Source organism: Sus scrofa, chromosome 1 (genome assembly GCF_000003025.6).
Source record: "Sus scrofa isolate TJ Tabasco breed Duroc chromosome 1, Sscrofa11.1, whole genome shotgun sequence".
NCBI lineage: Eukaryota > Metazoa > Chordata > Mammalia > Artiodactyla > Suidae > Sus > Sus scrofa.
In genome coordinates, this window is record NC_010443.5 from 187,844,203 (window position 1) to 187,856,308 (window position 12,106).

Genomic DNA, 12,106 nt, shown 5'->3' on the forward strand with positions numbered 1-12,106 from the left:
TGCATGCCCTTCCCATCACAGGCTGGTTCAGTGTGGCTTTTTCTCTGTGAGGTCCCCTTCTGTTGCTCCTCACTCCCTTTTTCTGGATCCATAAACCCCACTGAAGTTATCCCATCTGGTTACAGCACGTCTGGGACCTCTGTTTAACTATATTTAGCGAGGCTGGGATTGTGTTTCCTAGTGCTCTTTGGGAACAACTATTTCCAGGAAGGCAGAGGGCCCGTTGGGGGGCAAAGCAGACAGCACAGCTGCAGGGGACGGTTGTAAAAAAGATTAAACCCTCCTCACAGCTGAGTGTATTTTACCAATGTAAATGTTGATCCCCCTTTTTTTCAAACCCTCAAGGGACCCAGAGTGGAGGCAGAGAGGGATGTGTCTCTGGAAACTTTACTAGGCAAAAAAATGGTATTATAGTTGGAAATGCAGCTGACCCAAATCAAGAAGCTTCAAGAGCTGAGAGAAGGTCACAGAAAGGTCAAGAGGAAGGAAGGTGGGGAGGAGGGGGCTCAGATGGAATATTTCAGGCGCTGTAAGCTTTTAAATAAATATTCCCAACTATACCCTTGGCTTATCAAGTCCTCCTAACCTTTTGAAGTTGACTAATCTCACCACCCTCAAACTTGCTGTGTTCCAGTTGATAGAGCCTGGATCTGCTTTGGACTGTCATGTTGTCCCAGAAACGAAGGCAAACGAATGCTGTGTGGCTTGTTATCAGGAGAGCAGTATCTATTGGTGGGGCCCCAGGGCCTGCTGACAAAGTCCATGTAAAGGTAAGTGCCCTCCTGACCTTCTGATCAAGATCTACTCCCTCGGCTCATCCAGCCTGGCCCTTAAGGACTAGGACACACAGGTGGCCCCTGGCTGGTGTCCTACACTTTCTCCTGCAGTTTCTCAGTTTCTCATTTTGGTGAAAGCTAATGACTTATTAATGATGCTTCATCCAAGATGCTCCTCACTTAATTGGAGAATCATCAAAACCCAAACAAGATTTAGGTGTGATGAGCTGGTGCTGTAGAAATGGTCAGAGAATCGCACATATTTGAGAATCATTATTTTCAAGTGTTTTCCACTGCCAGAGTCTCTTCCAGGACACAGTCAAAGATATATAAGAAGGGTTAACATTTTCTGAGCCTTCACCTTATGACTCAAACTTTGCTAAACCCTCTAAGTGTATTCTCATTTCATCTTTCCAACATGAACAAGTCCTAATTTAGAGATGAGAGGACTGAAGCTTAGAGAAATTCAATTTCTTCAAGGTCACAGAGTTGGTATGTTGGAAAACCCAAGGTTTTAACCCAGATCTGAAAGGATCTGGAGTACATGTACTCCAGAACATGCCTCTGCATGTGGTACACAACATAGGGGATTATATTTCAATTTGGTGGCATGAGGATGCCCAGCTGATTTTGAAATAACCCTTCTTGTATTAGTGTTGTATACAAAGTTCACCGGGCTTTGTTCATGGTATTAAAATTTGGAGAAATCTTTAGATGTTTTAGGAATTTCCCAGTTTTTTTTTTTTTTGAAATCATTAAGCTGACCATTTAAATCATTCATCCATTCATTCAATGTTTATTAGGTGTCTGGTATGTGCCAAACACTGTGCTGAATTCTTGGGAGATGTGGTAAGTAATAGCAGATGTACGCATGGGCCCCTGGAGCTGAGGTCTAAGTATAACCCAGTAATTGCAAAATTGTGACATCTCCCTTGTGATAAATGCAGGGCACGAGAGGGGTACCATGTATGGGTGTTTATGATATGGGGTGTGACTAGTCAGAGAGATTGGCAAGTCTCCTCGAACCTGATGCAGAAGCAGTGTACACTTGGGGAGAGTTCATGACTATTTGGGATGCTGTCTTTGGCTGCTCAGCAGAGGAGCGTCCTTTAAGAAATTCTTTGGGTTAGGCCTTTTACTTGAGCTCAGTCTCTTTGGTCTGTAGGAAAAGATGTTCAAGGTTTTGAGAAGTCCAGGCCCATTCAGAAAGTCAGCTGAGCATTTCATACACTCAAGCACAGCTTAATGTAGAACAATGAGGAAACAGGTGGCTCCCACATCCAGCCTAAACATGGACCTGAATGTCCCTTGTCTAAGGGGGGGTTATTCTTATAGGGATTCATACAGTTTATCTTGCCTCTGTCATGTACAGGAAGCCAATCCCTAGAGTAATCTACTATTTAGGCTTTGTGAAGATATACCCAGTGCAGTCACCTCCAAAGAGAACAGCAACCACAGAACTCTGGAATGTTAACAGTGGAAGGATGTTAATGAATGTTACTGGAGAAGGATTGGGTTTGCTTCTAGCTCCCACTTGGCCAATGAGAGAAGTGAAGTCCAATGGTCAAATTTTCACAGCTAGACTCACTCCTTCATTCACTGCCCTGGTATTGCGGATGCCTGTGGTGACCCATCAGACACAACTCTTTCCCTCACTGAGGTAGATTTCAGTGGGTCTCCAAAATTTTCCTGTCCCTGCTCAGTTCTCTTTTATGACATAGTCACTTTCCAGACCCTAGTCCTCACTGGAAATGAAATCTCCTTGTGGCAAAAAAAAGCAGTTCTTTTAATTACTGCCACTCCTGTAATTTGGAGCTCAGATATATAATAATGACCTTCTCACATCAATAATGTGAGAACCTTTTATATAGCAAAACAAGGCCAACATTTTCCTTAATTAATGTAACAGTTGTTCTCTTGAAAAATCAAACATCACCATCCCATAGCAAAGCCATGTTCTTGTTTAACTCTTGGAATTGGCTAGTGTGGGCTTTAGCTGAAGATTGTTAAAATAATGTTGATTTTTTTTTTTTTTTTTTTTTTTTTTTTTTTTGGTCTTTGTAGGGCTGCACCCTCTGCATATGAAGTTTCCCAGGCTAGGCGTCAAATCAGAGCTATAGCTGCTAGCCTATGCCACAGCCACGGCAACTTGGAATCTGAGCCTTGTCTGTGAGACCTACACCACATACATAGCAACGCTGGGCCAGGCCAGACTTCTAACTTGTGTTCTCATGGATGCTAATCAGATTCATTTTTGCTGAGCCACTACGGGAACTCCAGGATAGTACTGATTTTTAAATTGCTGTTTTTGTTTATTGTTCTTAGAGTAAGGGTAATAGAATCCATTAGAGGTTGAAAAAAATCATCTATTTTTCATTAGTTATCTAGGTCTAATATCTTCTTTTAAGATAATATTTTAATTAAAAAGTTTTTATATCAAGTGAGGAATTAGGTAGTAATAGTTTGTTTTTGTTTTCTTTTTCCCCATCATAAATGTCTATTCCTGAAAAGTAGTATCTACTTTCTGAGTGATTGTCACTAGTTTTAAGTTAACTGCCTTTTTTAAATGGATGACTTTCCTAGTAAGGCCACCTGGCCTTTTTTTTTTTTTATATAGCTGATAATCCTTTAGTATTGGAACTAGATTCCTAGATATGCTAAACCAATGTAATGTAAGCCTAGTAATAATAATAATAATAACAACAACAACAACAATAACTTATATGCATATAGTGCTTGGGGGTTAGGAACTGTTCCAACTGCTTTAATAGAACTCATTTTAATTTTCACAATAATCCTGGAAAAATATGTTATTAATTTTTAATTATATGGATGAGGGACTGTGATAGAAAGTTAAGGACCAGTATGTTAAAACACTTTCAGTTCTATAATAACTCTGACTTCCTCATTTCATTCCTAAATCTTCACTAAATAGGATGAACCCATCTCCAAGTCCATTGTTTGTTGTGCAAACTCACATTGATTTTTTTTCAATCCCTCAGAGTCAGAGCTGATAATGACTTTGGTCACCAACTGGTTTGACTGCCCTCCCCCTGTGACTCTGCACCAAACTTTCCAGGGGAAATCAAAAGTTTCAGGTGAAAGCCCCAGCACACTTTTCACCCAGCTTCAGTTGCCTTTTATCTAAATCTCTTTAATGATATGCACTAATGAATTGATCTTTGCCATTGAAATTCTGGTTTTGCTTTGCTTTATGTTGTTGTGTTAACACTAAAGGAGGCCATTTAACACATCACAATACCCCTACCCCCTTCAGGGCTGCAGACTGTGCCACATTTTATCTGGCTAGGCTGCTGGCTTTTGACAAGGAGTGATGGATGTATGGGATTCAGAGGTCAAAAGTTCTACATCTTTGCTGCTCAAAGTGTGGCCCACAGACCAGCAGCATCAGCATCATTTGGAAGCTTGTTAGAAATGTAGACTCCCAGGCCCCGCCCCAGACCTGCTGAACTAGAATCACATATAACAGGTTTCTCATTAAAGTTTGAAAAGTACTATTCTAGTTTGCAGTTCAGAGAATGCGATCTGCTGGGTTAATTTTAGGATCTGATCCTTCTTGACTTCTGTTTCTCTCCTGTATCCCATCTCCAAGTGTCTAGTCCTAGCTTTGGTAACTTCTCTCATTAATATGTTTGTCTCTAAGTCTTAAAAATGAAAATGAATGTTTCCGTTTGGGGTTTTACACCTGTTCTTATTTCATGAAGTGTAATGTTTCCAGCCAGCTTAGGTTTTAAAAAAAATTCTGAAATGCTATGTGTGTTTCACCATGTGATGCTATTTATTTCTCTGAAGTTTTCAAGAAATATTATCCTTGTTTTCCCATGCTTCATATTGGTTGAAAAGAATTGTTTTCTTTTCATAAGCCAACTTTTGATGTGAGATTAGAACCAATATCGCCGAGCCAAATCATTTTGCTTTGAAGTCCTGTAACTGCAGTTTGATTTTGACTAGATTGTATTTCTTATCTAAACAAACCAACAGTTAATTCTTCATTGGGAGCATTTTCTACTGTTGTGATATGTTTGGAGTTGCACTTAACCACACTACTTATTTATGTTCCAAGTGGAAAAAATATATTACATCTTTAACCATATTTTAAAGTTCCCAGGATTGAAATGAGAGCTCTCAGGTTTTGGTTTTAAATTTAGTTTTAATCTTAAAAAGGGAATTGTGGTACTTAAGTGACATGGACCACAGGACAAAGGCACATAGCAAATTGACATAATCTGGGGGGCTGGTGTTGGGGACAGAAAGAATTTAGGATTTAGGAAAAAAAAAAAAACCTAGCTGCAGATATGATTTTTGAAGAAAAGGAGAAAATTCAAAGAGTCTTTTGGAATGCTGCTGTGCGTGTCAGCGCAGGCACTTACTAGGCACCTACAGAGTACACAGTCCCGGGTTGCTACAGCTCTGGAGAACATATGTTCTAGCTTTTCTGGAGCAGGCTTAATTTCACTTTTTTTCATGGCCAGACCATGTGTCTCATTTTTTGATCTAGCCAATATATTCACAGCAGGGGAAGCAGAGAGCAGAAGGTGAAAGTGCTGACTCAGTGAGGAATCACGTGGGTTATGTTCCCTTCTCAGATGAGCCCTGTTCCACCTGGGAAGTGTAGGAAATTGTTCAGAAAGCACACCAGGCTCTGAAACATCTGTGCACATGGCCAGATTTTTCTGGCACTCTGTGATCCACCCTCCACACATCCCCTCCTTCATCCCATCTCAATCCAGAAGAATTTAGTTATCGGCAAACCTCCATTATAGGCTAAATGAAACGTTCATTTGGATTGGACCTTAGCAATTTTTGCAAACAAATTGTGCAGTCAGTGAACCAGGCCTCAGGCCATAAAGTACACACAATAAACTATTTTTGTTAATTTATGTACAAGATGAACAGTTCAGATTTGCTGATTTTATAGCCAGTTTAGATTAGCGAGAAGGATTTTAAAGATAGTGGGGTTAATCTAAATTTAGAGAAAATTACATTTTTTTTAAACAATGTCTTTTTGCCCTTCTTCCACATCAGTACCCTCCTAATAATCCTCCCTTCTTTAAAAACAACAACAACCTATAGTTGGTTACAGACAGCAATAATGCCCACTTTGAATTTCTTTTTACATTTATTTCTTCTCTATAGCCTTTGGTAGAGATGCTGGTGTGTGGGACAATGCAATGATTTACTGCTCACTGGTTTTAGATGCAAGGATCTGAGAGCAAGGAGGTTAACTGGGCCTTGTCTCCCCTTTTCCAGATAGCATATATTATGTATCAGGTGTTCAGAATATTAAAAAGACAGGAGTTCATGTTGTGGCTCAGTGAGGAATCAGGTTTGGATCCCTGGTCTTGCTCAGTGGGTTAAGGATCCGGCGTTGTGGTGAGCTGGGTGTAGGTCAAAGGCATGGCTCGGATCTGGCATTGCTGTGGCTGTGGCGTATGCCAGCAGCTGTAGCTCCGACTGCACCTCTAGCCTGGGAACCTCCATATGCCCCTGGTGCAGCCCTAAAAGGCGAAAAAAAAAAAAAAAAGACAAACTTTATTCCTTAGGGACTCTTCATGGGCCCCTCACAGTGTTAATCCAAATAACTCTCTTTAACAAAGATTGGCTTTATGGTCTCAAATTTCTGCCTTGCACCTGAATTGGCTGCTTGCTTTATTTTGAATCCATTGAGGCACCCTGCACTGACCAGCGGATCATTAAAAAAAGAAAGACAGTTGATTCTCTTTACTTTAATTTTAATTCATATTGGTTATCATTGCTAATCATCTTCAAAGAGAATTATTGCTTACGGAAATTAAAATTTATACCTTCCAAGGAAAGATACAAACATAACTCTCCTCCGCCTAATATTTAGTGATACCTCTTCAGTATTTACGGTTGGTATTGCATTGATTAATATGGCCTGACACATAGTAGGACCTAATATTACTTTGAATAAAGCATAGTTCTCCAAGGGTAGAGAGTATAGCATTTTCTATTCTGCCCTGTAAGTTAAGATTTGAATTAAAAAACCCAAAAACCCAAGAGCAGTATCATTTGTAGCCTCTGGGTGAACCAAATTATTTTTCAAAATAGGCGCCTCTAGAATGATGGCTGGAGGAGTGTGGGGCAGAGCTGAAAAGCTTGGGTGGTGGAGTCAGACAGGCAAGGCGAGAAGTCTCAGGTGGGCCCCTCAGGCTGGTGAACAACTCATCAACCATTGGTGACTTTGGACAGCTCACTTGATCTCTATGAGCTTCTGCTTCCTCCTCTGTCAACTGAGCATCCCAGCAGTATACAGCTCTCTGGCTCACTGTGAGGATTAAGTGGGATATTGTGTGTAAAAGGCCTGGCCCATGGGAGCAGCCACCGAGGGGCGGCTGTTCTCATTAAGTCAGGTGTGGGGACCCGGGAGGTTGGAATTTGGGATGAATGGCTTTGCCTTTGGAGATTAACATTCCCATTATCATCACATAAATCAAATGGACAGTCTTTGAGGGTTTATGGCCTTTCCATCTTCCTAGGAGGCACTGCTTCCTCCAGATGTAGTTCTTAACTCAGAGGCCACCTGGAGGGCTTCCCGAGGCGTCATCTATTAACAGGCTCCAGGCTGTATATACCCAGGAGGGAGGAGGCAGCCGTTCCCTGGGGAAAGGGGCCACAAGTTTGGGGCCACCTCAGATCCCTGCCCCCACCCACACTTTATTTAGCTTTCATTCAGGAAGGGGGGCACTCAGGCCCGCAGATGGGAGCCGTTTCATCTTAGCTGGGTCAGAGGTGAATGGAGATAAGTAACATCTTCTTACCAGGAGGCCCCAGGAAAGCTTGGTGTGCTGTTGGAGTTGAATCAGGATCTCAGAGATTAAACAGACCAATACTCTCCCACTCTCCCTCACTCCAGGGGGAGTGAGGCCCTGCGAGAGTAAGCTGCAGCCAGCCAGGTGGGAGGGCGGTGGGCTGCAGGGTCCTGTCAGTCATCAAACGCTTGGGGAAGAAGCAGGACAATTGCTCACCCAACAATCCAAAGTCTGGGCTCTGTACACTTCACTGTACTAGATGGGAGCTCCCACACAGCCCTGCTGTGCCATAATGGCAGCCCCCGTTCCTGCCTCCTGAGCCCTGGGACTAGAGTGGGCTTCTTGACACAGACTGAACTGCTGTGGCTCTGGGCCAGGCTGCTCCTGGGACTCATAGCAGCAGCAGCATCCTGGAGTCTGATCCAGTTCCTCTGGTCAGGTTCTGTTCTAACAAGGGCAGCATGTCAGGGAAGCATGTCAGCATGTGCATGTGGTTTAAGATTAGCAAACTTAATCAGTTTATCCAGGTTACTAAAGAGGGGGAAAGTGCTTATGTATTTAGGAATGTTTCTAAACACCCAGCAAACCTCTTCTCTTGTGTCCCTGGTCACCCACATAAAAATGTTCTTCCTTGGTACTCCTACAGCACTTCGTATCATTTCCTCTCAGTATGCAAATCCTTGGCTACACTGTGTGCCAAACTTGCTCTCATCTCTTGCTTAATGTCCTAAAAGAGAACTGAGGTGGCCTTTCTCTCTCCTTTCCTTCCATTACAAATGTCCTGGGCATTTGCATGCCACGTACTTCTAGGTGCTGGGGACAACTGTGACAGACACAGGCATAGCCACTACCCTGTGGAGCTGGTGTCCTAGAGGACATGCTCACTGAGCTCTTCCTTGGGCAGGAGCCACGTCCTACTTCTCGTATCCCTTGTGGCAGTTTATGCTTATGCTGAAATGCCTGCTGCATGAATACATGCCTCTTGGCATATATGCAGAGGTTGCTGATTCAAAAGCTCCCGGGAAAAATAAACAAGTGAAATGAGCTGAATGTCTGGAAAACACTAAGGAGTGGTGGTGACTTTGGCAAACAGAGAATGTGGGCAATGGTTGACACCCATTACTCTCACTCTAGCTACATGTGGCCATCTGAGAATATGAGTCCTGCCTAGCTGAATCTTCTATTTTCTTAAGAGAAGCTGGAAATTGGAATTTTCATGTGAAACCTCATTTTTAAACATTAAAGCGAATTCAATTAAAAGACCCAGGAAAGTATATTTGTGGGTCAGCTGAAGGGGAAGGCTGTTAGTTAGAGTGTGCTTGTTGGTAGGGATTTGATGCTCTGTGGTGTTTGTGATGAGATGGGTACCATATCTCAGCCCAGCATGCTACAAATCTGTGCTGGCTCACAGATTCCTCCTTCTGTGCACCCCCTCGAGTTCCCGCAGTCACCTCTTGGCCCCTGTCTATTGCAGAGGTGTCCTTATCACCTGCCTGTCCTTTCAGCCCCTCCCACATCCTCCAGTGAACACTCACATGTAGTGGAGGAGGAACGGAAATCTCTGGGGTGAAGTAAAGCATGACAGTGACGAGGCTTGGGAATAGCCGTGTTGCACTGGGGTTGCTGTCTTTGTTTAGGAGAGAGACAGACCTGGGTGGAACACCACCACATACTGAAGGTGTTACTTCACTTCTCTGGGCCTCAGGTTCTTTACCTGTAAGATAATCATAGTATCTGCCTGGCAGATGGTGATAAGAATTAAATTATATACTGCATCTACATAGTACATATATAAAGATTTAATCTCCTTATTTGGTATTGAAGGAAAGGCTGGAGAGCTTCTTAGGTCCTCGAGGGTCCTGACCTAGACAGGACTGGTCTGAATTTTGAAGAGTGGGGTGGTGATGATTAAAATCATGGTGAGGGGCTTTGTGGGGAGCAAAAGTGGGAGGTAGATTGCTGTTCACTCACCATTTGGGCTATCGTCATGCCTCGTGATGGCCTTGAGTGTTACCAGTATTTTTATTTTTAACCTGTGATCAGAACAATGATGAAACCATGGAGGTAAAAAAAAAAAAAAAATGATGTTCTTTCCATCCCTTTTGTTGGTCGTGGCTGGATTTCTCTGAGTTTCTGACAGGCTGCATAGTTCATGCAGGATGACAAAGAGGTTGCTGGGGTTTGAGAGGGGTGTGTGGTGGCAAAGTTGGATGGGTCTCTCTCGTGTATTTCTTGGGGGCATGTTGGAAAGCATGGAGAATGTTAAAAACCTTGCCTAGGTTGCAGAGCTAGAATTCAGTATGAGGGAGATGCTCTATATGAATAATATTTCACTACATCTCGAGTTTCCTGGTGTGTGTGCAAATACACACATTCTGCTTTTCTGCAAATGCTATGGACCAAGATGTGTCTGAACAAATAAGTACACCAGGTTGAGTAAGGGAATAAGCCCTTGATTTCACAGGTATTTCCCTAAAAACTGCCACACCACCGCTACTGGCGCCTTAATCTCAGCCTGAGAGAGAAATCTCTAAGAGCTCATGATAATGAGGATTTACTCTGCTGCCTTTTAACATGGGTACCTAATAAACAGCATAGGTGAAAAATGGTGTCTCCCAGACCAGTGGTGGCTAATCTCTCTGTTAGCATTGTGGACTCTAGTCAGACAGAAAGCTCTATTGCTTTCTAACACCAGTCTCTAAGAAGACCATCCACCTGTCGGGGGGTGGGGGTCTGTAAACCAGCTGACACTACCTCTTCTCCAGGCTAGGGTGGCATTGCATACAACTGGATGGAAAGTACTTTCTGTATAATCGCCGTTCTTGGGAAGACAGGGATACTCTTTGTGCATGACTCTTCAATGTCAGGACTGATCCCAGTAAGGCAGAGAAATATTATGCGAGTGTTAGTTTAATAAACCGAAGAAAAAGATTCCATTTTCATTCCAAGCCGCACCCCAGTATGCTCCTTGGAAAAAGCTTGGAAATAACATCTCTGGAGCTAGGGACTGAGAAGGGTGGAAAATACCTGGTGAAGATCTAAATCCAATGAGCTGCAGAGAAGATGACCAGCCAGGCAGCCTTCTGGGGTTTCCGTGGGGTGCATCTCCCTGAGGATAAAGCTCCCAGCATCACCCGGTTTCCTGACTGGCGTCCCCCACCCTGACCCTGGAGTCTCCCCTGGCTGCCCCAAACCTGGGAGTAGAACTGAAAACACTGGGTGGTGAGCCTCCCTGTGCTCCTACTGGTGACTTCCTGCTATAAACCTGCAGCAGACAGCGCCCTCCACTTGCACCACCTTGGGAAAGAAAAATAGACCCTATTGCTAGACAGCAACGCAGGCTCCACAAACATCGTGGGATCAGAGGGCAGGGGCTCAGCCAGGGCACTAGCAAAACTGGCCCACAGCCCCACCACCGTCTGTTTATTTTCACAGTAGCATTGCCTGTCTGTACCTCAGGAAGGAGAAAGACCTCCATCCCCACCCCCTGCCCCAGCCCTCCTCTGCTCTGCACGTGTAGATCACTTAGGGCCTACTGCTGCAAAGGCCACAACGGCGCTGACCTGCTGGCTCATTTATTTATTTTAGTTGCACGTAGACTGTCTTCTGGGTCTAAGTTACAAAGCTGGTGGGGAAGCACACAGTCTCCTACAAGATATTCAGCCATTGGGTTCTATTTGGTCTGCAGAAAATCCTATTTAATCAAGAAAGGGAGAGAGTTCCCATTGTGGAGCAGTAGGTTAAGAATATGACTGCAGTGGCTTAGGTGGCTGTGGAGTTTCCAGGAAACTTCCATATTCCTCCAATGCAGCCAAAAAAAAAAAGGAAAACTTGCACTGACATGTACACCCCCCCTACCATAACGCCCTCCTTTCTTTGACTTGAATCAATCTCTCCTAAAATAAAAGCGCTTTTCCGACATTTTATTATTATTAAAATTTCAAAATGTACATTAAAATAGACTTTTACAGTGAACTTTGGTAAACTCACACCTATGTTCTACCATTAACATATTATGCTATGTACATCTATCCAGCCATTTTCTTATTTTTGACATGTTTCAAAATAAATTGCAGACATCTGTACATTTTCTCCTAATTCATTATATATATATCAGTAGCTAAATTCAATGTTCACTTGCTGTTTTTTCTCTTAATAGAAAACTTGCAATGAAATGTGTGTATCTTTTGTGTATGTTCATTGACTTGACAAATGCATACCTTTGTGTAGCCCAAACCCTTGTCAAGATTTAAAACATTGTCATCACCCAGAATGTTCCCTTATGTCCTTGGCTAGGCAATACTCACCTCTGTTCCCTGAGAAGCAGCTACTTTCTGATTATTTCTTGCCTTATATTAGGTTTGCTTGTTCTAGATCTTTGTATAAATAGACTCATACAGTATGCTCCCTTAGTGCAAGGACTCTTTCATCAGCACAATATTTTTGAAGTCCTCCCATGTTGTTATCTATACCAATAGTTTGTTCCTTCTTGTTGCCAAGTAGGTTCCACAGTGTGTTCATCCCTTCTCCAATTTG

General features: G+C 42.9%; 1 long non-coding RNA gene across 1 annotated transcript in view; it reads left to right on the forward strand.

Annotated features, from left to right (window-relative positions):
* The window catches only part of LOC106509123, a 186,624-nt gene continuing 175,156 nt past the window's right edge, over window positions 639–12,106 (forward strand). The window contains exon 1 of the long non-coding RNA XR_002347107.1: window positions 639–770. This is a non-coding gene — a long non-coding RNA (uncharacterized LOC106509123). The remainder of the gene's footprint in view (window positions 771–12,106) is intronic.